The sequence below is a fragment of the Lepisosteus platostomus genome, chromosome 2 (assembly GCF_059453375.1).
Source record: "Lepisosteus platostomus isolate fLepPlt1 chromosome 2, fLepPlt1.hap1, whole genome shotgun sequence".
NCBI lineage: Eukaryota > Metazoa > Chordata > Actinopteri > Semionotiformes > Lepisosteidae > Lepisosteus > Lepisosteus platostomus.
The window spans coordinates 43851609-43865527 of record NC_142612.1 but is presented as its reverse complement, the minus strand read 5'-3'; the positions used below and the strand labels follow the sequence as shown (position 1 = coordinate 43865527).

Genomic DNA, 13919 nt, shown 5'->3' with positions numbered 1-13919 from the left:
TAGGGGTATGTACAAGTAGAATAGGGTTAGGAGGGAAAGAAACATGCCCGAGGTAATTTTTTTTCAAGGTGACAATGTTGTGTTGTTTTAACAAAAATTACAGTATGCTTAACAGCTGTTCAATCGGTTCAATTCTTTATTTAACACTTTATTCAGTGGGGCAATTTGACAGACGCCTCAAGCCTTAAAATTAAATTGTATATATTGTAATTAGAATCGAGAATAACAAAGTGGGATTAAAAATACCACTGAAACAATTAATAATTAATAATTAATAATAATAAAAGTAAGACTTTTCAGCAGCAGCGGGAGCAGTACGACTCATTGCTGGGGAGGATTCTGGCTGCCAAATTTCAAACATACCGCAGTTTGTTAAATGTAGATTTAGATACCCCAGCAAGTAGAGCATTACAGTAGTCAATTTGGGAGAAGACAAATGTGTTGATCAGGTTTTCAGCCACAGTGATAACATAGGGCTTAGACTAGCGATGTTTCTGAGGTGACAAAAAGATGTTTTCACAATGAAATAAGATATTGCCAGCAGCCATATCACTCTGCAACTCGTAACTGGCAACCCACTGAAGCTAAGGAGGCGTGAGCCTGGTCAGTACCTGGATGTGAGACCTCCTGAGAAAAACTAAGGTTGCTGCTGGAAGAGGTGTTAGTAGGGCCAGCAAGGGGTGCTCACCCTGCAGTACATGTGGTTCCTAATGCCCCACTATAGTGATGGGGACACTATACTGTAAACAGGTGCCATTCTTTGGAGACATAAAACCTGAGACGTAAAACCGAGGTCCTGACACTCTGTGGTCATTAAAAATCCCACAGTGTCTCTCGAAAAGAGTAGGGGTGTAACCGTGGCATCCTGGCCAAATATCCCATTGGCCCTTATCAATCATGGCCTCCTAATTATCCCCATCTAGGAATTGGTTTATTATTCTGCTCTCCTCCCCACTGATAGGTGATGTGTGTTGAGCGTTCTGGCGCACTATGGTTGCCATCGCATCATCCAGGTGGATGCTGCACATTGGTGGTGGTGGAGGGGAGCCCCCATTACCTGTAAAGCACTTTGAGTGGAGTGTCCAGAAAAGCGCTATATAAGTGCAAGCAATTATTATTATTGTTAATTAATAAGCTACATGTGTGGGTCGAGTGTTAAGCCAGAATCGAATATCACCCCAAGGTTTTTCAATTTAGACTGAAGCTCACATACAGAACCATCTACTGACATGGTTACAGGATTGGTTTTACAAAGTGGATGGGGGATGCCAATAAGCATGACTTCAGTTTTGTCATAGTTAAGATGAAGGAAATTTTGAGTCATCCAAGTTTTTATGTCAGAGATGCAGTTAGATAGAATAGAGACAGCCACATCGGTGTCAGGTTTGGTATGGATGTATATTTGAGTATCATCAGTGTAGAAATGATAGCTGAGGCCATGTGATCTTAAAAGCTGACCAAGTGGAAACATGTAAATGCTAAAAAAACAAGGGGCCAAGTATTGAGCCCAGAGATACACCAGACTTAACAAGACCAATTTCAGACTTATACCCATTAAGAGAGACAATATGGATAAAAAATACCAGACCAGCCCTCAAATATTATACATCCCCACAAAAATTAGTGAAAGTGGGGAGCAACGTAAAAGACAAATAAATATAGCAAATATCCAGAAACAAACTGAATAACAATACAAAGTGGGGTGTGGCCTTTTATTTTCACTCTCCCTCAGTACACATTCCCAACAGTCACTGATGCAGCTTTAGTCTAGGAACTCTAATTTCCATTAACCCCACAGGACTACTTCCTGGCAACATCTACATCTCCTGGTTACTAAGTATTTCCTGGTTTTAATCTGGTCGTTTAAATACAAACATTATAAAGTCACTATGTCTAATATATTTCTATAATTAAATTAATATGATTACTTTATCGATGTTTTTATTAATTTTATATATCACAATATGTTCAAAATTCACTATACATACATGATCTATGAAGCCTATAGCAGTACTGGGGATGAATCAGATGATAAATTGAGGAAGGGAGACAATAACTTCAACACCAACTCCCATCCCCAGAACGGACTGAGAAAGTGTCACGTTTGACACTGGTTTTATATATCTGATATATATATATATTGATATATTATATTGGTTTTATATTAAATTGAATACCAATAAGATTAACTACAGAACATCTTCTTTTTATGTTTCAGCTAAATAAGACAAATAGAATGTCAGATAAGTCAGCCTCTCAGAGTTAAATAAGTGAGCACATGGGTCTAAAACATTTCACATAACAAGACCGTCAAAGAAGCAGGCCTTTGGACTTTTGACCTTTCAAATTTATTTTATGAGCAAGTCGTGTAATGTGATCTCTGTAGTGTTTTAATTGGTTATTGGAATCCGGTGCTATGGAGAATGTTATTATGTGAAAGCAAAACTGATTCCTGTAAATAGGTGGAATATTGCATATGATAACTGTCTTGTCTGTGGATGGACTGGTGATTCTGAGAGATGAACAGAACCTGTGGTGTGGAAATAAAGGGCCTGGCACCCTTTATAATCGCTAGGATGCTTAGTTGTGTGCAGGATGCAGGCATTATTTTTGTTTGAGGGGTTACCTTACTCTGACATGACTTTTTCTTTTGACGTTGTCATCAGGATCTATCACAGACCAATTGTAGTAATATACTAGTCTGAGTTTTTAGAAGAGGGACAGCAGTACGAGGGGCAGGCACCATGGCCTCGGCAAGTGTAGTGTGTCTATGTTTCATGAGGTTATGATGGGCCGGGGATTATGTATATGGATTTTGATTTTAATGACATAATATTTATTAATCATTCATAACTTTGACACACTCAAGCTCATGCTAAATATCACCTCATTAGTGAAAAAAATGGAGAATAGGGAATGGAGTAATGTTACCTGTTTTACCTGACAAAATTCAAGAAAAAAAAAACAGAAAGAAACCAATATGTTCTGCTTATTAAAAATACTACAACTTTATTTTACTGGTATGTTAGAGCAACACCTCCAAATGAACTGACTAGCAATGAAGCTGTGTTTTTATGCAGAGCACTGTAATTGACATCAAAGTGTGGCACATATGTATAATAATTGTTTTTTACATCTGACTAATTAATGGGAAGATTCAGGTATTATGCAATCTGACTTTATGGAACCATAAATGAGAACCATGGGACCTCTTTTTCTGTCCTACATGGGATCTCATCCCGATGTGCAAACATCCAGCTGCACATAACACATAATCATGCTGCTTCTATAACAAAGATTTTTTTGAAAGATATAAATGTGACATTTATGCTGTGAAAGCCCTACTGGGATGAGCTGAGAAGACATGATTTCTAGGGCTTAGACCAATGAGAACACATGTGCTTGTTCAAAATATATGAAAATGCCATCTGAAATATGGTGAAATGCAAATAGCTAAGGGGGAGTGCTGGCACTGTGGCTAAGGATTTGCGACTACGGCTGGAAGATTTCCTGTTCAAATCCCGTAGCTGGCAGAGGAATCCTACTCTGTTGGGCCCCTGAGCAAGGCCCCTAACCTCTGTGTGCCTGTGTGTCTCATGGAAAGCAAGCTGGGGTATGTGAAATAACAAACTCCTAATGCAAGAAATTGTATATGGCTAATAAAGTGATCTTATCTTATACATCACAGATGTATTCCAATGGTGGCCACATACAGATGCAGCCATTCAAAGTGTGCGGTACGGACACGTACCGGAGGTAATTGGCTACGGCGTCGCGCATTGTGACGCACGATGACGCGTGGTACGTGATTGGTTGACCGGGCACTCGTGGTCCGTTGGTCTGTCGTAGAAAGATTTACAGTGAACGTTTTTACTGTGCCCATTGCAGTATTGAATATTTATATGGAATTTTACCACTGAAGGCAAATCTTAGTGCCTGAGCATAAAAAGAATAGGAGCATACTGCAACGCGTGTGAAGGCCATAAACGATATTAATTTTGGAACTTAAACATACAGTATATGGCTGGTCTCGGTACTTTAAAGAAAACATACACACCAGTATTCCATTTCTCCCTAAACATTTTAAGCATCGAAGTCTTTAACTAACGTGATACCGGAGTCAACAAGCATACTTTTAGAATTTGATTAAAAGGGAATATAATATGGAATTGCGTATCTAAAGAAATTAATAACGATATAATTATATTCATGTACCGCAACACAAGAATAGTACACGCTGTACATTGTCTGTTGATAATGTTTCTGTAGTGCTTTTTCAGCACTCGGCATGTGATCTTGCCGGTGGCGCTGTGGGTTAGGTTCCTGACTCCCATGTCACATGGTCTGTGATCGAATCCAAATGTGGAACCATGACTTCTTTTTTAACAAAAATTTCTTTGAAAAACTGAAACGTTTCCCTTGGTCAGAGATTAAATAAAACCTCACTCGCACCAAACAAATTTATATTTCTAAATATCACAACATGATCGAATTTAAGTCATTTTAATAACAATGAATAGTCACCTAGGCGTTACAATATAAACATTTATATTGATTTAAATCGCGTTTTGATTTAAATCGCAAATGCGGGTTTAAATATATGTGTTTTTTGATTCACAATCAGACAAATGCAACATAAATTGATATCTTTGTCTTCTAAGTATCTTAATAAACTTTCAGCATAGCTTTCTCCCCGTCTAGATTTATTTTTCTTGGGATCTTGGGATCAAACGTGGAAAGATTAGATTGTATTTGTTTTTATTTTTTAAATACATTTTATAAAAGTGTAATCTATGCTAAAAAGTTGTACACCACCTGCTATAAAGATACATATTGTAATACTTTCGGGTTCGGATAGGACAGACACGAGAACTCAGACTTGCGGAGTTAAAGCAAGTTAAAGCCTTGATTTTATATTTCACCTTTAAAAATGGAATCTCAAAGCAAAGTAAATACCCAACACTGATTGTACCCAACTGTCATGCTAATAAAGCACCTTGAATTGAATTGAATTGAGGGAGAGAGGGGTGGAGGGCGAGCGAGAGAGCCAGGACAGACAGACAAATAAGATACACTCCACAGACATTCACAACAGCGACATATCATAAAACGTTTGCACATATAGTTAAGTTATTACTTGGTTTTCAAAGTGCAATGAAATACAATATTGTTGTTGTTGCTGTTATTGTTGTTTTTATCCTGTAAAGCGTTTTGAGAAGCCACCTTTAAAGGCGATATATAAAAGCTATAAAAGATATATGAAATGTGTTCCGCCGGGGATTCAAAATTTTTTTTTTTAATCTAAGCAAATAGCAGTTTAACTTTGTTCATGCACAAACAGTGGCATATTACATTATTAATTTGGGTGTCTCCTCTTGCCAGAAAGCTCTAAATTGCATTTTGAGTGCGGTTTTTGACTTTTTCCAAATTGCAACCCATAAATAAAGCTGATACAGTTTAGACTTATTTTAAACTGTATTACAGCAGCACAATGGACAATGCAACGTAAATTGCAAAAATGCACTTGGAATCTGTCCAAGCCCTACTTTGTCAGCCATTTTATTTTACTGCAACAGACATAAAAACTCCCTTGCTTTTAACAGAGCGTTTAATAATTTCTAACTACGAAAATTATTTAAACTGCGACATTTATCATTCATTCCATTCCATTCCATTATCAGTCTTCCATTTCTCCCTAAACATTTTAAGCATTAAAGTTTTAAGAAACGGTACCCAAATATGCGATTGCTGTATAGAATTAATTTTAATTTAAAAAAATTATTTAACATGAAAATTAAGCTGTTTACATCTTCCGCCTGAGAACAGTCACCCGTTGCTACCCAACGCAGAAACACAGCCACTAACTAGCAAAAAGAGGACATTAGCTAGCCAATATGATAAAGAAATAAATGATTATTTTGTTTATTTCTTTTGCACATTTATTTGAACATTCCCATCGATTGTACAAGCACTTGGAAACTGTCCAATCCCTAGTTCATCAGGCATTTTCTTTTACGCTGCGGGCATTCTCCTGGTCTGGCGCCGATCTGTGTCTTCTAGGATATAATGCCAGCGAACTCTTGTTTTTATGTCCACTATAACAGACAATCTCCTTTGCTTTTAACTGAGCGTCTAACCCCTCTGATTGGAGAAAAAAGACGTGCTGGTTTGCTATACATACTGTACCAGGAAGAGGATTTCTTTCAATTCGAAACGTGTATTTTAAAAGTTTAAGAAGTAAAAACCTTACAGCGTACACAGATTTCTAAACTGATCAGGATCGTTATCTTTGTCTTATCCATAATAATGTTCACCGCTCTGTCCAGCAAATTAATAATAAACTTTATTTTATATAGCGTTTTAAACGAATAAGTAATTAGATTGCTCATAAACCTAATCACTTTTTCTACATAAACACAGCGTGATTGTTCTCTGAAAATGCTTTTTCTTTTTATTTAGGCTCAGATTTCAACTATAGATCGTGTAGCGGCAATGCTTGTTAATAAGACAGAATTAAGCGTTGGTATGCTCCTAAAAGAGGCCCCATCTCACCCTCCATCTCTGTGGTGCAGCCACAGAGAAAGAATTCATGCAAGCTGATTTAAGATGTTTTCTTGTGATAAGAAACCAGCTCCCAAAGGGGAATGCACTTAGCTAAGCCTGGCTATCATGATCAATGGTCATGCATTGGCGCCTATCAGTCTAGGGAGTGCCGAATGGACATCTGGACTGCATTCCTAAGTGTCAAGACTAAGTGACTCATATCTCACCTTGACCAACCAATCAGGGACTGGCAGGGCGTGGTAATACCACGTGGGTCTACAATGCCCGCCAAACTCTCAACCAATCAGCACACATCTGGGTCTTGATCAAAAAGGGAGCGCAAGCTCAGTTCTGGGCTCTCCTTGGCCATTTTCGCGCATCCTCAGAGACAATCACGTGACAACTGCTGTTGTCTGCAAAAGGACTTGGACTTTGTTCTAAGCGCGAGGCCGAGGATCCCGTACGTACTCAGAATTCTACCAACGTGAATGCTCCGCTTGATCAACGGCAGCCTACAGTTGGACCCTCGTCGACAACCTGAATAGCTTATTCAGAAGCAGCGCTGGACCGGGAACGAACCAGTTTCTTCCCAGGCAAAAGAGTGACTTGTGAGGACTCGCGGTCACACTCTGTGCATAGAGACTTTCTACTAGCCAGCCGGACTGCTGGTAGATCCCCTCGGAGCAACGACTGCCCTGCGCGCCGCAGTCAGATTCGTCCGCCCGTCCTACTCCGAGCTGCACCTCGACTGGTTGGCCGGTAGCCAGAGGACGCCGTCACAACGCCCATTGGACAACCGCTGCAACAGAGGCTGCAACAGAGCCTGTCAGCTGGTTTGGTGTTCGTGCCGGGAATTCCAAATCCCAACACAGTGGATAAGTAAACCCCATGTTCTACATTGCGTCTCGAGAATTCAATTGTACCTCAACACCAGTTGTTATCAATTTAATTCATGAGTAATGTATTCACTTCCGAGTTTAGAGTAACAGTGGGTAATAACACTGATTAGCGATTTGGTAACCGAACGATAGATATTGACATATATTCTCTGTTGTGTATCTCTTTGTGTTTGCATCTCTTCGAGATTATATACCTTGTATATTGATAACCCTCACCGTAAGGTCTGCCGCTCGTATCCAGGCAGACTGGTATATGTTTGTTGCACAGTTATATTAATAAATGTATCCCGTGTATTGAACCCGTGTGTGTGCGTTGTTAGTTGTTCTGACGATTGATTTTCTAAAAGCCCCGACGAACAACCTCGTGATTACTGCTACAATTAATAATTGTCTCAGTAAACCCATCAAAACCACTACATTTAATGGCGTCCCTGGGTGGGCGGAGTTAAGAATGAAATGAGAATCAATCGCACAGAATAACTGATATTGCTGTAAGTTCAAGTTCAGCACAGCGCCGCGGCTTCTATACGCGAATACCGGGTGTGCTGATAACTGCGCAAAGAAATCCCCCTGTTTTCTAGCGTTTAGTGTAACGTGTGCTGATTGGAAATCCATCTGCTCGGGTGTTTAAATTCCATACTGTATTTTAGTAAAAAGGAAAAAAAGTAATACTCTTAAAGTTTCTCTGACGTAATGACAATGGCTGCTAAAATGTCTGAAGTGGAGTCGCTTATAAGTACTATTTCTAGCGACGACAATCCTGGTTACTGGAGCGGTATCGAAAAGTTGAACTTTGATGATATTGAGAAGCTGCAAGTAGATTTAGTAGCTAAAGTAGCGAACCAGCTTAACACAGGAGGGTCCGTGAACGCAGTTCAGGTCCTATCGAGTTTCGCCTTAAATCTAGCTAAACAGCTGGAACTGTCTTTGTCCGAGCTGACAAAGTTTCAAAAGCTTCAGGGAAAGCTAGAAAGATATAAGGCGGAGCGAGTTGAGTTGTTGGATATAATCAGAGAAAAGAGAGTGAAAAATGAGGAAAGTGAAGACAGACTCAGGGAAGTTTTAGGTAAATTAGATGACCTGTCTGCTAGAGAAACTGCGGCTGAGGTAGCTAGGAGAGACCTGGAAGCGAGCTTGAAAGAAAAAGAAAAAGAAATTGAGAGTTTAAATGAGCTCAGCCAGGAAAGGCAAAAGGAGTTAGATGCTGCCGACCTGGAAGCAAAACAGGCTAGATCCCACTTGCATGCCAGCCCACCTAGCAGCCCGGAGCGCTCACCCAGCGCGCCGGGAGGAGGTTTCTCCCGGCCAGGGTCTGTGGTCGGATCGGCATGGGGGAGATCGCCGAGTCCTGCGCGAGACGCAAGGGCGATGCAATTCAGGCAGAGACCCCCTGCTCCTGATCACGGCCGTCCCCCTGCTCGCGGAGAAACCGTAAAAATTAACCTCCACTCCCTGAGGCAGTTGGCCAAAGATGTAGAAAGGTTTGACCCGTCAGTGTCAGGGAACAATGTGGAAACCTACATCGATGAGCTGAGACATACTTTGCAGTTTATGCCCGGAGCGTCCGAACAGGAAAAGGCTTTGTTAGTAAGGAAAACTACTAGCCGAGCGGTACACGAGTGGATGTCCAGACAAGGACCGGAGGTCTGTAATAGCTTTGAGGAGCTGTGTCAGGCAATGATCGGAGAATTTTCGGCTTTTATCGATCCCATAGCCGCTGTGGCCGCTGCGCACCATATTAAGCACGAAAAAGCTGAAGCCCCTCGCGACTATTATGAGAGGCTTAGGCGCACTTATTTTGCAGGGCGGAATGAAGAGGGTTGCGAAGAAAACGTGAATTTCAAAGGTTTATTCATTGCTAATCTGCATCCCTCAGTCAGGAAAATGATTGTGATGCACACAGATGCAAAAGCGATGAAAATGGCTGACATTAGAAGGTTGGCTCAAAAAGCCTGGGGAGCTGAAGTCTCTGCTTCCTCAGAGCGAAAACCTGCTAAAACGGCCGTGTTCGCCACTAAAGCCAGCAGGGTTGACGACTCGCCTCAGCTCGAGGGAGCTGAGGTTCCTGAGCCCTATAAGCCCCGGCGCAAAATAGGCAGGCAAGACCGCACTAAGCGTCAGAGCCGCCGTGAGCGCTACGGGGAAGGCAAGGGCTCAGGCAGAGCCTATCATAAGACTGGACGAGGGGAGTCGACTGCAGCCCGCCTGGCCCGGCTTGAACAAGCCCTGCTTGAGAGACCAGGACAGGGTAAACCTTCCGCACCGAATGCCGGAAGCGTGAATGAGCTTAGGAGGACCACGCCCCTTCTCACTGGAGGAGGCGGGGATCCACCCCAAACCCCTCCCTCAGTCTATCTGATTGGGTGGGAGGGTTCCTGCCTGAAAGAAGGCTGTGACTCTGAGTTGGGCGCTGACCCCGCCCCTGAAGTCAAAGGAAAGGCAGGCTTCCAACAATTCTTAGGGAATCTCAGCCAGAAAGGCAAAGCAAGGCGTATTTATATCAAGGTTTCTCTTGAAAGCGTCTTAGATAGAGAAGCACTGATTGACACTGGGGCTGAAATTAGTTTGATGTCAGCCGATCTACTCAGCGAGCTCAAACGAGTAGCGAAAGGAAAAGGCATCAGACTTAAGGTAGAACCGTGTAAGATAGAGATTTCCAGCTATACCCAGGATCATGCCAGGATCACACACCGAGTGTGGGTGGCACTTAGGTTCGGGCCAATGAATGTGGTGCATCCTGTTTACATCTCTAGGTTTAAAACAGAGCCACTACTCATTGGCCAAGACCTGCTTGACAGGCTGGAGCCTCTGGTGGACTGCCAGCGTGGAAAATTGTGGGCTCAGGTCAAAAACCCTAAGCCTGTCGTACAGCAAAAAGGGGGGTTCAGTGGTTATGCTGTGACCACACAGTGCCCACTGAACACTATAGCTGAGTTGGAGGTTCCACCTGGTTCCTCTGGACGAGAAATAAATGTCTCTTCTTGCTTTCCAAAACTACAGGGAAGTCCTGCCCAGGCCAGCACTCCCACGGTCTCCCAACTACAGGAGCAGTGCTCCGAGCAGCTGCTTGACCCGCCAGGTAAAGCACACCCCTTTTTCATCCCTGAAGAAGAGTGGATCTCCCTGTCCGGTAATGAATGGGAGTCCTTTCTGTGCGCCCTGGTACCTCAGGGGGACCAGGACTACCACCCCATGGTGGTGGGAGGGGTCCAGGTTGCAGAAGTGCAGGTTGATGATGTAATTCTCAGCCTCAGCTCTGAGAAGTCCATAATCAGTGAAGGTCTGTTCAAGGACCTGTCGCGAAGCCGTCAGGTGACCCTGGTGACGCAGTCACAGGTTCTGTGGTGGGCACCCCCACCTCATAGGTCCATTTGGAGCAAAGGAAGTTGTGTAGCTTCCATCTCCATCGGAAAAAGGAAGTTTGCTCACTACTTCCAGGTAGCACCTCAGCTGACCAATTCGGTCTGTATTGGTGCAGACCTCTTGGTTCGACTGGGCGCCCAGCTGGACACAGTAAACAGTGTGCTGTGGACACGGGTGAACCCAGATGCCCACTCTCTAAGCGGCGACCCCGAGAACATTCGGTCAGGTCAGACGATTCCTCAGGCCTGCCAGGTTGTAAATGAATCGGACCTGATCGTTCCTGCATCAACCACAGGGTTTCCGGTACGCCTTGTCCTGAAGAAGGGACAGAGAATGGATGCTGAGATGGTTTTCTTCCAACCATCAGCTCAGTTTATCAGACTGAACCTAGCAGTCTGTGGTACCCCCAGACTGGAACGGAATGGCCGAGCCACCTGCCTGTTGGTGCAGAACATAGCGAAACAAGATGTCAAAATCCCTGCTCGCACTGACATGGGACTGGTAATTGACAATGGTTTCTATGATTTCGAACTGGCCATCCCAGTACTGGGGCAGCTCCCTGGTCCCTTGGCCAGGGAGGGGGGAAACGAGCAGGTGTACTACACCTACCCCCGGCGGATGATCGCAATTATGCCAATAGAGGGATTCTGCAACCAGGAGGTGTGCAGAGTGGACCTTAGCGATAAGGATGAGATGGTTGTGTACACAGTACACGCAGGTGTTCAGACGGACCACTCAGCCAAGAGTGCGACCCGGGATACCGCCATGCCGTCAAAAGCGGGGTTCCTAGAGCAGGTACAGGAACAGGTTGGTAAGGCAGATGCCCTGGAAACGGAAAGCCAGCGTCAGCAGCTGCGTCAGATCTTCCAGGATTTCCAGGAAGTGTTTGCACGGGATGCCTATGACTGCGGGGTGACGGATTTGCATACAGTGCGCATTCCCACAGCCCCTGGCGCCCGCCCAACCTATGTCAGGCAGTATCGCATTCCCCTCACGGCATACGAGTCCATAAAGCAGACGTTGGATGCTCTACTAGAGCGTCAGATCATAAGGGAGTGCAACTCCACTTATAACTCCCCACTGTGGCCGGTGCTGAAACCCAATGGTAAGTGGCGTCTGACCATTGACTACCGGCAGCTGAATAAACAGGTTCCTTTGTCACGATGGCCAATGATCTACCTAGATCAGGAGTTAGCCAAGGTGACAACAGCGAAATATTTCACCACAGTGGATGTGGCCAATGGGTTCTGGACCCTTAAGGTAGAACCGACAGACCAGTACAAACTGGCCTTTTCCTTCGGAAACAGGCAGTTCACCTGGAATCGATGCCCCTTTGGGTATTCCAACTCCCCAGCGGAGTTCAACATATTTCTGCACAAAGCCATGAGTGATGCAGCCGCCAGGGGCAACCTGGTCTATGTGGACGATATTCTGATGCGGAGTCAGACCTGGGAAGAACACATGGCCGAGATCAGGCATGTGTTGACCCAGCTCTCCCGTGCAGGGGCCAAACTGTCCCTGGCTAAGGGACAGTGGTGTAGGACCCAAGTGGAGTACGTGGGACTGTTGGTTGGAGCCCAAGGCATACAGCCACAGTCCAGCAGAGTCCAAGCTATCCAGAATATGAAGTCGCCCACTAACCTGTCTGAACTGCGCAGCTTTCTGGGAGTATGTAATTATTCCCGGCAGTTCATTGAGGATTACGCTGAAATAGCAAGGCCCCTCCACAAGCTGTTGCAGAAAGACGTGCCCTTTGAGTGGGGACCTTCCCCAGAACAGGCTGTGATGGAGCTGAAGCGCAAACTCGGTAGTGCGCCGTGCTTGGCCTACCCTGACAAAAATAAGGTCTTCTACCTTGAAGCAGGGTTCTCAGAGCACTGCCTTGGGGCTGCTCTGAGTCAGGAATATGACCAAGAGCGAAGGGTGGTGGCGTATGCCAGTCGAGCCCTGACCCCAGTGGAGCAAAAGTTCTTGGACTGCGAGAAGGCCCTGTTGTCTACGGTCTGGTCGGTAGAACACTTCCGTAGTTATGTAGGGGGACAAAAGATCATCATCGAAACCTGCCACCAACCTGTGACATTCCTGCATAGCCAGAGACTGAAAGCAGGCAGGGTGTCAAATAGCAGGATTGTGGCATGGATGATGGCCCTACAAGGCTATGAGATAGAGGTACGTTATGCACAGAGCAAGAAAATGTACCTGGGACAGGGCCTGGCTTTGGGCCAAGTGTGTCACGGCTGTGACACTGACATGGAAGCTCCAGAAATGATTCCCGCTGCTGAGCTACCGAACAATCATCGGTACTACGATGAGAACGTGGGCCAGGGCTTACCCATGGCCTATGTTGACGGTTGCTCTTTTCGCCACGAACAGCAGGTGCTAGCAGGGGTAGGTGTAGTCTGGCAAGACAATACTCCCTGTGGGCCGACCCGCTATAAGCTAGGACCAAAGACTAGTCAGTATGCGGAAGTAGCTGGGGTGCTGATCACCCTCCAGCAGGCCCTGACAAATGGCCTTAAACAATTTGTCATCTGTAGTGACTCGAACTACGCCCGACATAGCTTCGTGTCCCATCTTCCGTATTGGAAGGGTAACGGCATGAAAAATGCCCGGGGCAAGGAAGTAAAGAACAAAGAGTTGTTCCTGGCCAGTGACAAGCTCACGACCGAGGCTGGAATGATGGTTTACTGGAGGAAGGTGAAGGGACACTCCCAGGTGAAGGGACCCGACAAAGACGGGAATGATGAGGCCGACCGGCTGGCCAAATCTGGCGCCTTAGAGGGTGATCCCTGGCAGTTCCAGCAGGAATGGCTACCCCCAGAAACCGTGGCTGAGGTCAAGGCGGTCACCCGAAGCAGGGCTAGACAGGATGTCGGAGCTGACCCTCAATCTGTAGTGCTGGGGTCACAGGGTTTTAACACTGATCTTGCGGAAATGCAGAAACAGGACCCAGCAATTGGGCAAATGTATCAGCATATCGCTGACCCAGTGCGTCAACCTCTTTCAGAGCAGGTGCTGAGCCAGTCTCCGGAGCTGAAGGAGCTGGCAGAGGTGAAAGACAACCTAAAAATTATAAAGGGGTTGTTGGTTTGTGTACCAGTTGCACAAGGTGTC

General features: G+C 44.8%; 1 protein-coding gene across 1 annotated transcript in view; it reads left to right on the top strand.

Annotated features, from left to right (window-relative positions):
- The first annotated feature begins 9026 nt into the window (after nt 1-9026).
- The window catches only part of LOC148676374 (uncharacterized), a 38498-nt gene continuing 33605 nt past the window's right edge, over nt 9027-13919 (top strand). Inside the window, exons 1-2 of the mRNA XM_088644324.1 lie at nt 9027-9086; nt 10443-10521. The gene's annotated coding sequence lies outside the window, so the exon portion shown is untranslated. The remainder of the gene's footprint in view (nt 9087-10442; nt 10522-13919) is intronic.